Raw genomic sequence first — 16,799 nt, 5'->3', positions numbered from 1 at the left:
TAGAGAAATGCAAATCAAAACTACAATGAGGTTATCACTTCACACCAATCAGCATGGCCATCATTAAAAAAACTACAAACAATAAATGCTGGAGAGGGTATGGAGAAAAGGGAACCCTCTTGCACTGTTGGTGGGAATGTAAATTGATACAGCCACTATGGAGAACAGTATGGAGGTTCCTTAAAAACCTAAAAGTAGAACTACCATATGACCCAGCAATCCCACTGCTGGGCATATACCCTGAGAAAATCATAATTCAAAAAGAGTCATTACCACAATGTTCATTGCAGCTCTATTTACAATAGCTAGGACATGGAAGCAAACTAAGTGTCCATTGACAGATGAATGGATAAAGAAGATGTGGCACATATATACAACGGAATATTACTCAGCCATAAAATAAACAAAATTGAGTTATTTGTAATTGAGGTGGATTGACATAGATTCTGTCATACAGAATGAAGTCAGAAAGAGAAAAACAAATACTGTATGCTAACACATATGTATGGAATCTAAAAAAAAAAAAGAAATGGTTCTGGAGAACTTAGGGGAAGGACAGGAATAAAGACGTAGATGTAGAGAATGGATTTGAGGACACAGGGAGGGGGAAGTGTAAGCTGGGACGAAGTCAGAGAGTAGCATTGACATATATGCACTATCAAATGTAAAATAGATAGCTAGTGGGAAGCAGCCGCGTAGCACAGGGAGATCAGCTCGGTGCTTTGTGACCACCTAGAGGCCTGGGATAGGTAGGGTGGGAGGGAGACTTAAGAGGGTGGGGATATGGGGATATATGTATACATATAGCTGATTCACTTTGTCATACAGCAGAAACTAACACAACAATGTAAAGTAATTATACCCCAATAAAGATGTTAAAAAAATATAATAATAAAAAAAAGGATTATTGTCTGTTTTTCTCAACTAAGTTTGCCTAAAGACAGATAAGACAGACTGGTTGAAATTTCTCAAAACTTTTTTCGCACTAACGTTCTCTGATTTGATGATTATGTAATTAGGTCCTTATCATAAATATTTCCTTTACTGCTTTTCCTGTATTCTCACCCATCACCAACATTCCTTACCATCCTTGCCAATTGGATTTTTTTTCAAAAATTGCTTCAGTGTTGAAAAGATAATCAATTATTTTGCATAAGTGAATTTATTTTATAGGGGTATATATATTTCTCAATAATGGAAATTAATAAAATTTTCTGTGACTGTCAATATTTAAGGATACATTTGAGTTATGCTCACCAGTGGTTAAAATATTTGAAAAGCCTCACCCATTTCTATAACTCTGGATTATTTTTATTATTCTTTCACACTTGGCCATTCTATCCATAATTTTCAAATAATATATGTATGGATTGGGAGATTTTGCTTTGCACATCACAGTAACTGATTTCTAGAGACACCTGAGTGATTTTGTATACGAACAATGTTGCTGCCCTTGCATTTCACTTGAGAAGTATTTTGGAAAATGTTTTCTAATGCTGAGTTGAGTTGGGCCTATTTAATTTGGTTTGCTCTCAGCTTTCATGAATTTTCTATTTGAGTCAATAATTTTCAAAGCCCGTTTAGGATTTTTGTAACCTTCTCATCAACCTTGGAAAGGAATCTTTTTTCTAAAGCCTTGTAAATTACTTATTTCATACTCAGAGTGCTAAAGGTTTTTACCAGGCAGCAGAACAGACTTATAGTCATTCAGACCACATTTTATTTCAATAATTCAGCTATTATTTTCCATGTGATCAACTGTTAAGTGTAAACCATCTTTTCTAGAGAGTTCGTAGGTGACCAATTGCAATGTATTTTGTGGTGAGAAGTTGTATTAGTTCAAATATCCTCTGTAATCCTTTACTATGATTAAATGCTTATTCGTGATATAGGTAAATAAATTGATTCCAAAAATTTCTGCCTGTAAATAGAAGCTTATAGTGAGTGTCTTCTTTTGCTTCTGAGATTTTATACAGCTGACACATATGCCATGAATGTAACTCAGATTCTGTTATCTCTTCTCTTACTCCTGGTGAAATCATTATGCCCTCAGTTGATATTTCTCGCTTTCCCTTTCATAAAACCACAGTGAATCCTTTTTGTATACCTCCTATGTAACAAAATCTTCAACAATCAAATAGGTTCAATTTTGTCATGATTTCAATACGATGAGCTGCATTTACAGTTGTTCTGGACATAACACACCTACCTGGAATACACTCAGCTTGGATTCTACATTCATTTTTAATTCAATTTTAAACTCCAATTTTTGTTTCCCTTGCCATAATTCTAAAACTGGATGCTAATCTTTAGTGCTTTGTTTACAGTTAGGTTCATACAACTTATCTGTCATTTTATATAATCATTTTAATCCAATTAAATCACAAAGCAGATATGCCACCTATAAACCTATTGGTCCCCAGGCAAAAGGAGACAAGGAAGAATTCTCCTTCCTCTGCAAACTATGTAAGTCATCATCAAATATAGCTCTTCAGAATGTTAGTCCTGGGACCATATAGCCATGATATTGATAGGGATATATTGAGAGGAACATAAGAAGGAAGAGATAGAGCCAAAGATACTGAATTTGCCACAGAATGCCTCCTTGGCCTCTTCTTCTGCCACAGTCTTCAGTAAACAACATGTAAGGATACAGAGGGAAAATGCAGGTCTGGGCTTGATGCACAACAAAAATGCAACTGTGGTGGTAACTGAGCAATTCCCTGAGTGCCTAATGACTTAGACAACAGAGGAGGCTGCTAAAGGTAAATCTTCCCAAAAAGCACTCCCCTAAACCTCACCCAGGTTATCCAGTGGTGGATAAAATCTGCTATAAATGGCACCAGCTACATGATATGTGCTTCTACATTCCATAGGCCATCATAAGAATCTTGGGTCACTTAATTATAATTTCTAATTTGTTAAAATATAATAATTAATTTTTAAAATCTATATCCTACATTCTGTGAATGTCAAAATTAAGAATAAGTAAATTTAATTATTGAATGGCTGGTAAAAATCTGAAACAAATTTTATAGTAAATTTTGTGTTTGTTTATTTGACCAGCTATACTTTCTAATGTTCTCAGTGATATTCAACAACTTCCATATGCACAGACACTATTAAAAACTAGAAGGCCTTAAGTATTTTCCCAGCTTTTATTAAATACTAAAATATAATGTCTTTGTGACTTTTGTCCAATATAAGAAAGACTAGTATATTTTGGATATATCTAATATCTAATAGGAAAAGTTATGGATTTAATTACTTGATGGAGCTGATAAGTAGTTATGTATTTATCTTGAGTTAATCATTTTGAATTGGGCTGTGATTGAAATAAATGTATTATATATATATCAGCTCTGATGTGGCATTGATGAATGTGGCCAACTCAGAGAATCTGTTCCCTTCTTTTCCCTCCTTCCTCTTCCTCCACCTCCTCATCCTCTTCTGCTTCTTTCTCCTCCTCCTCTTTCTTCTTCTTTCTTTTTATAACAACACTCTAAAAATGTAAAAAACATTCTTAGCTTGTTAGCCATACAAAAACAAGCCACAGACCACATTTGTCTTGCCAACATGAGCTGTAGTTTGCTGACCCCTATATCAGACCATGACTGTTTCAATTTAATCTGTTTTTCTTCCTCCATAAGAAGCTGATAAATACTTAAATGGAGAGGCTAATACTGTCTATTGTTATCATGAAATAATTTCTTATATTTTAGGTGAGTAGGAAAATATTTTCAACAGTTATAACTCATGAATATGTCCAGAAAAATTCAATTAAACTATTTCTTCATCATTTACCTCATAGGACATTCTTATGTTACTTCTGTTAATTGAGAATTCTATAGAAAGCTTTTGTGATAATTTGACCATTCTATAGAGACTTTACATACACTATATTCACAGACCAGATGATTATGAAATTTTTTTTCTAATATTTTATTCTTCACCCAGCACAGTGAAAGGTACTGGGAATATTTGGATAAATATAACCTAGTTTCTGCTTTTAAAGACTTCACAGAATAGTAGGAAGGAGAGACAGGTAAATAATTGAAATACTTAAGCTAAATAATTTGAAATTTGAGCAAAACTTGGATTTATTTCCAAGTAGAATGAAGAAGTAACAGATATTTATCTAGGACTCTGGAAAGACATGTGACCTGGACACACGTTTGAGACTTGTCGGCATATGTAGTGACCTGAAAATTTATGCATACACAAGACCCTGTAAGAAGAACATAGAGAGAGAGAGAGAAATGGCTGGAGGAACAGCAGTACCAGCAGTCAGTAAACAGAAAAGAAGTGGTACAAAGGAAACTTTGTGAGAAAGGATTGCAAAGAAGTCAAGAAGTTCAAAGGTTTCAGGGAGCTCAGCTAAGATAGGACTGGAAAGTAGCATTGGAGTTTGCAATTTGGGAGCCATCTTAGTGAGAAGACTTTGGGGAATGGTCAGTTTTAACTGTGAGGCATTGCATTAAGATAGTGACTCTCACATGATAATCGGCTAGGGAGTATTTTTCAAAATTGAAGTACCTCCTTCCCAAAGGAAATGTCAAAATGCAATATGCCAGAAGAAATGTGTGTTTTAAAATAAGCTTTCTGTTGTTCTGATAACTTCCCTCCTCACAAGTTGAAAATTAATGGGAAGTGAAGGACTTGAGGTAGCAAGTGTATCTTATTTTCCAAGAACAAAGGCTTTGTTAGAGAGAAAAGGGATCAAACCATAATGAAAAGGAAAGATGGGCTGTAGCAAGAGCTTGCTTTGTTATTCTTTAGGGTGAGAAAGATTGGAGAATGTTACAGACCAAGAGCTAGTAAAAAGGACAGAAGCTAAAGATAAATGGTAGAGGAAAGGACTCAATATCTTGCCATGTCCCTAAGGCAGTGAGAAATGACAGGATCCAGAGTAAAGGCAGAAGCACATATAGAGAGATTTTCATACACAAGATGGTTTGTTAAGGAAGGAAATTTGTGCCAAAAAAATACTTCTATACAGTTTCAATACTAATTTCCTCCACTTTACGTTATATCTGTATTTGAGGAAGAAATAAAACAAAAGCATGGGAGGGGACGAAAAGCTGATTACAGGCTGATCTGTATAATGGATTTCTATCCATTATTTAATCACTAGATTACAGCATTTTAGGATCATAAGGGGAGAGAGGTACTATTGGTTTCATTTGAAAGGTGATCCATAAAAGGGGCAGAGATGACGTTCACAGCCTGGATACCAGTAAAAAAGTAACAGGAACAGGAACAGTTCATATGCATAATCTAAGTATTTCATTAACTAAATGAAAGCAAAGCTGTGAATACTGCTGCAGCCTTGTTGACAGGTGTGTCACTCTGGAGTACCTCTGAGAACATGCTGACATGTTTTCTAACCAAAAAAAATACTCAAGCAAAACTTTTTTGTTTTATAGTTATCTGAGAGATATCAGAAAATTTAAGGAGGAGGAAGAATGACAAGTGTTAAAATTTAATAACTTTTCCATTAACGCCAAATTTTCACAGTGGGGGGGCTCCCTCCATTTACATAATATTCCAAGATCTAGCACGTATTTGAAATATGTGAATTTTGTTTATACAGTGTTAATTCACTTGAGAAAATGGGATATATGTGTCACCTACAAATCTATTCATGGAGAAAACAAACCACTAATAAAATCATCAAGAATGTAAAAGCGCCATCTAGAGGTTCATCAAGTTCATTAGATGTATACATACAATCCTTAAAATTCATATGGGGTGGGGTTATTGGGAAGAACACAGAAGGGACTCAGGAACTGATACAAATCATATAACTTATGTGCTTTTCACAGATCTTGCACTGCAATCTAACAGACTTTAAAGGAGAGATGCTACTCCAGTTCTACTTACTTTAAAACATTAACTCATGTTTTCAGCCAAGTGGCAGCACTGAATCGGCTTGTGATTATGGGCATTCAACATCCTATGTGCCATTTAAGTACCTTCAGCATCAATTTTGCAGCTGGAAAACTGTTGCTATTTATGTTTTCAGTGCATTTGAAATAATCTAGAAGTTATTTTACTTCTATTAGACATTAAGAATAGAACCAAATGTAAAATCATTACTTCGCCAATTTACTGTGAAACCCAAAGGAAATCTCTCAAATGTGTCATTTATTGAATGTAAAAGTGAAGGAAAAAAGCAGTTCTTGGAACTAGTTATCAATATTTCAGTCAGGCAGATTTATCAAAATTATAATAAGGATTTTTAGACTTTTTCCATTTATGTTGCTATAAAAATAGCATAAAATAACTGATCAAATATATTCTATATTCCAAATATTATTAGTAATGTTTTATTCCTTTTACTCCTAAAAACCCAGCAAATTAAGCACAATCTCTATTTTACACATAAGGAGAAACTAAGGCTGCAATTCATCAATTTGCATGACTAATTAATGATAGCCAAAATTCCAATATAGGTATTTCTGAATTCAAAGCCAATGTTCTTATATTCTCAAGTGAGTCCCTTTTGGGATTCAGATATATATATAAACTCTGGAGGTAATATATATCTATATACAAAATAAAATTATAAGGTTGGAGCTTAGATTCCTTAAATTCCTAAATTTTCTTGCCTCCTTATGTGTAAGATGTGACCAAACATAGCATCTGAAACTTCAGTGCTCCAATTATCAATATATTCCAAGCTGCTTAGGCCACTCATCCAAGCAATACGAATCAGTTTTCATCCCTCCACCCCTCCTGAGTTTTGTTTTCCTTTTTTCTGCTTGGGCTGAGCATTTTTGAAGGAATATTTAGAATCATGAAGATTTGACCCACCACATATTTATCCTATTAAGGATCATCGGGATCCTAAATGTTACTTGCCATCCTTTTATGCATCCTTTTTAAAATTCTCCAAGAGCCCAAAACACTGTGTAAGACTTTCACTTGAAGTCTCTCATTCTGCACCTCTTCACCTTACATTGTCTCCTTCACGGATCATATATTCTGAGCTCCAGCTTTTAACTTCTCTCCATTTCAGTAACTCTCTCTTCCTCTCTTTCTATGTATCTATATAGATATACAATTGACCCTTGAACAACACGTGTGTTAGGAACACTGACCTACACAGTCAAAATACATGTGTAATTTAGAGTCAACCCTCCATATACGAAGTTCCTCCACAAACGAGGTGCATCCATACCCACTGTTCACATCCGCAGTCCACATCCACGGATTCAACCAACTGCGAATCCTGTAGTACTGAAATATGTTCCGTTGAAAAGAAGTTTGCATAGAAATGGACGCATACAGTTCAAACCCATGTTGTTCAAGGGTCAACTGTGTATCTGTGTCTATATCTATACCTGCATAAGCTGTATTTGCCTTCGTCCCATTGATAGACAAGATGACCTACCCTTCCTGACTCAGGTTAATTTGTCCTTCTTGCCTGCTGAAGCAACTTGCTGCTATACTTATATTTTCCCTTTTCAGCAACTCAATCATTTCCTCATCTCTGAATTCTTCTGCCTCAGTTTATACATAGCTGCAGGTATTGTGGCAGGCAGAATAACAACCTCCCAACAATGTCCACATCCTAATTCTAACACCTGTGAATGTTACCTTACTTGGTAAAAGGGACTTTGTAGATAGGATTAAGTTAAGGACCTTGCAATAGGAAGGGTATCCTGGACTGTCCAGGTGATCCCAATGTAATCACAAGCATCCTTAAAAGTGGAAGAGGGAGGCAGAAAAAAGGTCAGAGAAGGAAATGTGACAACAGAAGTGAGGTTAGTGATGTAATATGAGAAGGACCTGACTTTCTTTGCTAGCTTTGAAGATGGTGGAAGGGGGCCACAAGCCAATGAATGTTAGTGGCCTCTGGCAGCTAGAGAAGGCAGGAAATGAATTCTTCCCTAAGCCTACAGAAAAGAATGCAGCCCTACTGACACCTTGATTTTAGTCCCATAAGACCCATGTTGGACTTCTGACCTACATAACTGCATTATAAGAAGTCACTAAATTTTTGTAATTTGTTACAATCACAATAAAAAACTAATACAGTCTTCATCTATATTAAAAGGGTATTTATGGATGCTGCCACCTCCTATAGTTGCTATCTTATTTCTCTAATTCCTTATACATTTCAGAGCCTCAAATTTGTAATCGATATCCTCTGCCTTCATTAATTCTTTACCTATTCTCTACCTTCTTAATTACATGAACTTTTTATTCTCACAGTGTTACTAAAATTTTTCTCATGGAGGTCCTTAAAAGACAGTTTTCTTACCAAATCTGATGAAAGTTTCTCTTTATTTCTTTGACATCTTCAGCATATTTGATCCTGTTGACTTCCTCTTACATCTTGAAATTACTTCCTTTCTTTGGTTTCTCTGACCTTTAACAGGCTTCTGGTTTTCCCTAGCCTACTGAGGCAAAGACTATTTAAAATATTCAAGATAGGTGTGACCACCTTTGTCTGTGCCCCCCCCCAAAAAAAGTCGATATCCTCTGGGAAACTCTGAGACCAGCAGCTTACTGCTTTTCTTTCCAAGTGCTACTTCATTCTTCAGGAGGGTGAGAGAAGCTCTTTATCCTCCATCCCCAAGGGTTAATGCCTCTGCTCTTCTGCCAGCTAAGAAGATGCTTCTCAGTTGCTTCCCATTAAGACTCAGAACTAGGGAGACTACAATTTAAGGCTAGTTTTCTAAATTAATTTTGCCTTCTGTGTAAAAGAGCTGAATCAGCTAGATTGTATTTAAGAAGGAAATTTTACTGCTTTGAGTTCATCTTCTTTGTCTTACTAACTACTATTAAAGATTTTAACAAGCAGGGGAATTTCATACATTGAGTTCTGAATAATCTATAAACTAGATAATAATTCCTTGAATCTTTGAGTTAGTCATTCAGTCACTGTGGATTTTGTTGACAAGTATATAGTCATTAAGAAAATAATGTTTCTAAAATTATAAATCAATTGGAAACAGGCGAGTCATTTAATGCCAAGTGAAACAATAAGCACTGAAAATGTCTGATTAAAGATACGTAAAATAAGCCTAGACACAAAAATAGTTAAAAGAAATTAACTAAAATAGGAGCAAGAGTTATGTGCTGGTACTATAATTTTCTTGAAGAGTCATGTATTACTGTGGTTTTTTTTTAAAGAAAAGATTGGTTTTAAAACACAAGCAAAACTCAAATGGACTCTCCCACCAGGTAACTTGATCTCATCTGGACAACGCTGACCCTGCTTCTCAATGTGTCCTGATGCCTAACAGGTGTCACTCATTTTACTCCACAAGCTAAGCTAAGAAGAAATTCTGAACCCACATCATGGCTATCCCCATGCTGTTTGTCCTTTAGGAAGCAAGGTACATGTTGAATTATTTTTTAACCCATACAGAAAATCTTTTGTGCTTTTAGGCTATGCTGTGTGCACTTTTATAAAAAAGTAGCCAAGGGCTTCCCTGGTGGCACAGTGGTTGAGAGTCCACCTGCCGATGCAGGGGACACGGGTTCGTGCCCTGGTCTAGGAAGATCCCACATGCCGCAGAGCGGCTAGGCCCATGAGCCATGGCCGCTGAGCCTGTGCGTCCGGAGCTGTGGTCCACAATGTGAGAGGCCACAACAGTGAGAGGCCTGCATACCGCAAAAATAAAGTAAAATAAAATAAAAAGGTAGCCAAATAATGAGATTTTTCTCATGCTTAATGATTCAAACAACAACAAAATATTACCAATATGTAATAAAGTATAACAACAAAATATACATTTTTCTCCTTTGCAGCTAGAAATTCATGCTGAAATATTCATGTATTTAAAGACCAACATTTAAAAATCTAAAAAGTCACCAAATAACCTCTACACAAGTGAAAATAAGTTGCAAAAACTGCATGTGAAAGATTATCTTCTAGACCAAAAACCCACCATCAACACTGAAATAATATGATAAATATGTGCTAAATAGCAATGACAGATGCAGGCACTTTCTAAAATAATACAAAATGAGGATTTCAGGGAAGTGTAATTTAATTTGCATCCCGGGGGTATATTTTCATCTTCTTGTCAAAGAATTTATATACATAACCTGCCATGAGTGATTACAAAAAAGAGAGGTCTAGGATGTTTTTGTTTGTGTTTCTATTTGTTTTAAACAGGAATCATTAGAACAGTAACTTTGGAGTGCTGACCATAGTAAGCATGTCATTTGGAATATTTCCTCTGTCATGCTAGCAAGGTAAATAGTGCAATTTGCAAATTCCAGAGGTTTGGGAGATAACAGTGGTCCTAATGTTTTGGACCATAGGTCTCTGTTGGCTCATACCTTTTCATATCAGTGTTTTTGTAGCCACTACCCTTATTTCTCCCTTCCCACGTAAATACTTGCACACAGTGAAACAATGAGATTTCTGGCATACCTATAGGCCTTCTTAATCTCTCTCTTGTTCTGCTTCTGTTCTCTGTCTGAATAAGAGAAAGATGTTTTACTGTGGATTCTTGGCTCCTTTGAAAGAATTTTTTTTTCCCTTCTGTCTTCATTTTAGCATAGCTTTTTAAAAAACAGTGTTATTTACATTTGCTTTGAAATTGCCTTTTCAATTCATTACATTGCTGTGTGTTGATTACCTTTATCAAGTTTGCATGCAGCTAAACATGATCTACAAATTTTCTGCCAGAAGAGTGGACTGCGATATTGTCTAAATTTGATCTTTCATCATTTATTTATAAGTGATGTATTTATTCATTTAATTAAACCTTCCCAAGTGAGTCACATTATTCATAAACCTCTAGAGCTGCACTGTCCAAAATGGTAGTCACTAGTCTTGTGTAGCTATTTACATTTAAATGTAATGGCTTCCATATTGGACAGCACAGATGTTACAGAACATTTCCATCATCTCATAAAGTTCTATCGGACAACACTGCTTTAGAGGAAGTCTCCTAGACTGAAGAGCTAGAAATCTAACCTGGCCTTCTTGAAGTATAAGAAGTGAGAGGTTTTTTTGGTCCTTACTCAATGTAGGAATTCAATATATACCAATTAGAATGTGTTGATTAGTGTGTAGGTGGAAAATGAAACTAACATGTTAGGATTTATTTACCAATGAATATTACACGACAGGGAAAACAAAACATCCAAGCTATGATGTACTTACATTCTCTGCTCCTGATTAAAACTCTGACTCTTGTAAACAATCCTCGGCATACTGAAGCTCATTTAATCCTAAATTTATCACACATCCACTATTAGCAAGTTGATGAGCTACACATTTTTTTGCAGGGGGGAACATTCAAGAAAACATTATCCATTCTAATGGGGAAGACAGTCATGTACTTAAATAAGTATAGTATAAGCAGGGGCATATCCAGGCTTTGTGGGGCCTTGAAAATTATACAATTTAGAAAGCACTGAAAAAAACCAAAACTCCCCCAAATTGTAAATATATAAAACTATACATACATATAAAACTTCTAGAGTTTTGGAAGGAGACTGTGCAAGTAAGTGTTCCTGAAGATTAAGCTTCCTTAATTTACTGTAAAGCCACTTCTGAATATTAAACAAAATGTAACAAAGGGCTATGTGCAAATAGCAGGAGAAAATAACAATAACAGAAAGGACTGGAGATGGCATTTTAATAGAAAAAGTACTAAAAGTTAATACTTCATGCTGTTAAAATGATAGTGTTTACTCCTGGTATGAGGAATCTGTGAGGGCAGAAAGGGTTAGTGCCATATTTTACTTTTTATATTTCTCACAACTTTTACAGGGAAAATTCATTCTTGTGAAACTTGTGTTTAAAAATAGAGTCTGCCCAATTTGTAGACACACACTTACACATACACATAAAGAAAGATGATGCTTGAATTAGGCACTGAAGGTTGGCTTGATACCAAAAGATGGGAGAATGTCTTAGCTCAGGCGGCTATAACAAAATACCAAAGACTGAGTGGCTTAATCAGCAGACACTGATTTCTCACAGTTTTGGATCCTTAGAAGTTCGAGGTCAGGATGCCAGCATGGTGAGGTTCTAGTGAGGGTCCTCTGCCTGGCTTGCAGATGGCTGCTTTCTTGCTGTGCCCTCACTTGGTGGGGGAGGAGGTTAGGGGTGGGGGAGAATTCTGGTCTCTTCTTATAAGGGCACTAATTCCATCATGAAGACCCCACCCTCATGACTTCATCTAAACATAATTACCTCCCAGAGGCTGCACTTCCTAATGCCATCACATAGTGTGTGGGGTGGGGGGCGGCAGGTCAGGGGAGAGCGATGATTAGGGCTTCAACATATGAACTTGGAAGGAACACAAGCATTCAGTCCCTAAAAGAGTGTCAATCCTGAAGGAGGGAATAGAACTTGCAATGATAGGAAGTGACAGGTGAAACCAGAAAAAAAAAAAATCCATAAGATTTTATGAAACCTACAATATTAGTCATTAAAAGAGATGTTCTTTTTCATTGTCCTTATGCCATTTAACTAATAGTGATAGCTTCCAATTTAGGCAAGGACTGTGCTTTTGAATTCTTACCTGCCTTCCAAAATTTCAAACATAATTCTTCACAAATGAAAAAATCCATAAGATATGAGAAGGAAAGATCAACAAACATAAGAGTTAGAGAAAATGAAGTAAATATGTAGAGTGGACATTTGTTCAATCATTTTGTTTAAATTATCCCTCTCAAAAACTTTATGATTGAGTCCTGGTTCGGAGGGATATGATTTTTCAAGGTGCTTCACGTGTCCTACTTTTTTCTTTACTGAATGCTCACTTCTGTATAATTCACTATTCATAACTTTTCTATTATGATATGGGCTGGAAAAATAAAACAGGAAAAAAATAAGATTCGATATTATTACTATTTAGGCAAAGAGTTGATAAAAGTTTCATTGAAGACAAACGGAAATGTAATTGGATAAAATCAGATATTGAGGATTTTCCTGTGTATTGTCATTATACACAGTTCCTTTAAAATTACAATACTTAAATATACATACCTTTTTTCATTTTGTGTGTTCACATGCACTCTGATTTATTCCTCAGGAGAAACTTACAAAATGCTCTTTGAGGACATAAAGAAATAACTAAATAAATGGAGAGTAATTCAGAAGGAATCACAAATATCATAAAAATTTATATTTCCCCAAAATTAATCAAGTGTTAAATGGGACTTCAGACAACTTCCCAACAAGGTATCCCTATGGACCTATATAAACTGATCCTCAAATCTACATGGAAGAGTCACAGACACTGTATTGCTAAGGCAGATCTGAAAATGAAAGAGGCAAAATGTCCCACCAGACATCAAGATCTTTCTCAAGCTATTGTAATTTGAAGGTAATATTGATGAGAGAATTAGTAAAGGAAACAGAATGGTGAGCCAGAACAAATATGGGTGCACTTATGGAAATCTGTTATATAATTGAGGTGTCATTATGCATCAATGGGATTGATTCAAGAAGTTATTTGGGAATAATGCATGTTTCCTATAGGGAAACAATAAAATTGGATTCCTATGCCAAGCAAAGCAGAATTCACAATCCACAAAAGAACTCAGAATGTCCAAAAGACATTTGAAAAGATGTTTATCCTTACCTACCATCAAGGAAATAAATAATAACAAAAACAAAATCCATTTCACATGAATCAGATTGGCAAAATTTGAGAGGTTTGATAATACTCAGTTGGGCAAGGATAAAGAAAAAATGGAAATTCTTAAACAGTGGTAGGAACATAAATTAGTACAATCACTATGGAGAGCAATTCAAGATAATCTAATAAGATTGGAAACATATAAACCCTATAAGCTAACAATTCCATATCTAATACACTATTGAGGAAACACTCCCACAAAAGAACCAGAATATATACATGAAACATTCTTTGGAACGTTGTTAGTAATAGTAAAAAATGGAAAACAAAATGTTCATCAGTTGTTTTCTTTCATTTAGAAAGCACATATATTGATCCTCCTATGTGCTGGCACTATACTGAAGGATTGGTAAATTATTTGATTCACATAGCAACTCCATGATCTAGGTACTATTATAATCCCTATTTTGTAGATGAGAAAACTGAGACAGTTAAGAGAGGTTACGTAACTTCCCGAAGATGCCACAGCAATAAATGGTATAGCTAGGTTACAAACCCAGATGGTGTAGCTCCAGAGTCTATGCTTTCTCTGAAGCACTAAGGTATGCTGTTTGTCATGCATTGGAGAATCAAATAATATATGCTATAAGATAGTATATATTATTAAGAACAGATCTTGAAGGGACTTCCCCGGTGGTCCAGTGGTTAAGAATCTGCCTTCCAATGCAGAGGACGCGGTTCGATCCCTGGTCAGGGAACTAAGATCCCACATGCTGTGGGGCAGCTAAGCCCGCACACCACAGCTACTGAGCCCGTGTGCCACAACTAGAGAGAAGTCCCGCAACACAATGAAAAAGATCCCACATGCCACAACTAAGACCCAATGTAGCCAAATATAAAAATAAATAAATAAATATTAAAAAGAAAAAGAACAGATCTTGAAAACTATAGTGAGGAGGGGGAAAGCAAGTTTCAGGATACTATATACACTTTGATAGCATCTGTGCAAGTTTTTAAAAGTTGTAGGCACAAAATATTATATTTTTTCATTCACATATGTGTACATTCCTGTATGTGACCGGAAGAATTCATAATAAATGTATGAAGTGGCTGATTCTGGGGAGACAGGAATGGAAATAAGACTAAGGATAGGAGACTAGAGGCTTTCAAGTTTATATTTAAAGTTGGATTAAAGAAAACCTTTAATGCTCTGTGTGTGTGTGTGTGTGTGTGTGTGTGTAAACTCCAATGTGAAGACTGAAACTCCAAGAGGTGTGGCTTATTCAAGGACACAGAAAAATACCAGAACTAGAAATCAAACTCAAGGTATAGTTTTACATTCTAAGTGTTTTCTCTTTTTAAACTTTGCCTAACCAGATATTTGCTACATACACATAAGCTGCCCAAAAACAATTTAAAAACATTACTTATAGTGAAATATAATCTATCTTTACCCCCAAATTTTCCCTATTATTAATTTATCTATTAAGTCATGCACAATATTTATTGAACTACTGTTTTGTACAAGTCATTTTGTTTAGGTACTAGATGTAGGTTGACATTCTAGTGAAGTATGAACTCATGACCCCTGGTTTACAAAACCAGGGCTCCAACCACGATCAGCAAAAAGAGGTTGTAAAGCTAATAACTGTTCATTGTTTGAGCTTCTGGAAGAAAATCTTTCTAATTCTGACAAGGAGTTATCTTTACATATCATTCTTATTCATGGTGTAATAATAATTTCAAGCATTATTATTGTTATTCTCTGTAATTATATAATAATCATGACAGCTCATTTCTAACTCTCCAGAGAGAAGAGGAAAAATCTATAGGGAAGATGATGAGAGAGATTAGACCAAATGGTCTTGATAAATTTTCTATTGTAATTTTAAACAAAGCCCTAGACACCATCTGACTAATTGCAGATATTTCTGGAAAGCTTGAAGGTCTCCAAATAATTAGGTTGGAAAGAGGGGGAGATCAGTTAGGAAGCTGATATCTCCCTGGACACTGCTACAAACTAGCATTGGCCTGCAGGCCTAGGTGGTGCTGGCTGTGTGAGCCCATCTCGGAGGCTAATTCAGTCTCAGAAGCAATGGCGTGTCTATGCAATTTGGGAAAGCATTTTGGCCGTGAGAAGAATTTCAAAGCAAAAGTTCAAAGAGAAATGAAAGAGGAAACTTGAAATTAAATTTAAACTGTATTTGTTATAACCTGAACAAACAACAATTTTATGTGCACTAACCAAAATGCTCTGTCATTCTTCATCAGTAACTGTTCATTCAAATCCCTTTGCTAAAGGGTAAAGAAGTATCCAGGGGACTGGTAAATCTTGATTTGCTTCATTAAGTCTGCTGAAAACAAAACAAAACAAGACAAAACTTGATAAAGGCATCTTATGACGATCTGGCTATCATTATTATTCTCATCCAACACAACTAATCTGATACAGTGAAAGGAACATTAATAGAATTGTTTTTAAATTTAAGAAAAAGATAATGATACGCTCGCGAGATCTCAGACCACCGGACCCGAAAGGTTCTTAGGAAGTTGAAGGGCCTGGAGAAGGCCTGGGAACAAATGGCCGCTGCTGCATCATGCTACTACGAGAGGAGAATGGCTGTTGCAGCCGGCGTCAAAGCAGCTCCAGCGCAGGGGACTCAGATGGGGAGCGCGAGGACTCGCTGGCTATGCGCGCTAGGCAGCAGCTGGAGGCGCTACTCAACAAGACCATGCGCATTCACATGACAGATGGGCGGACACTGGTCGGTTGCTTCCTCTGCACCAACCGTGACTGCAGTGTTATCCTGGGCTCGGCGCAGGAGTTCCTCAAGCCGTCGAATTCCTTCTCTGCCGGGGAACCGCGTGTGCTGGGCCTGGCCATGGTACCTGGACACCACATCCACATCGTTTCTATCGAGGTGCAGAGAGCGAGCCTGGCGGGGCCTCCCTATCTCTGAACATGATCGCGCATGCCTTTCAGACTTCATTAAATCTGTAACCGAAAAAAAAAAAAGAAAAAGATAATGATAAATATCAATGTTGGCAGCAGAAAGCCTATGTTTTGGCTGTAAGATATAAAGGGAAAAAAGTTATTCCTTGCCGACGGTCTTCATTTATGTATTTAAACACTGAATTTCTTGCATAGATCCATTTCTTCCTGATGGGAATATTGATAATAGCTTTTGCAACAACCACAGAACAGAGTGCCATAGAAATCCTTGCGTCACTCCA

The 16,799-nt window shown here is 36.2% G+C and overlaps 1 pseudogene across 1 annotated transcript; it reads left to right on the top strand.

The window, feature by feature from the left end:
• Positions 1–16,075: 16,075 nt before the first annotated feature.
• Positions 16,076–16,581, top strand: LOC114891343 (annotated as a pseudogene). Its single transcript, XR_003792457.1, has one exon. The product of XR_003792457.1 is annotated as an N-alpha-acetyltransferase 38, NatC auxiliary subunit pseudogene (transcript).
• The last annotated feature ends 218 nt before the right edge of the window (positions 16,582–16,799 follow it).

Source organism: Monodon monoceros, unplaced genomic scaffold (assembly GCF_005190385.1).
Source record: "Monodon monoceros isolate NGI ecotype Baffin Bay Population unplaced genomic scaffold, NGI_Narwhal_1 Super_Scaffold_11, whole genome shotgun sequence".
NCBI classification, from domain to species: Eukaryota; Metazoa; Chordata; class Mammalia; order Artiodactyla; family Monodontidae; genus Monodon; species Monodon monoceros.
This window is presented reverse-complemented; position numbering and strand designations above follow the sequence as displayed.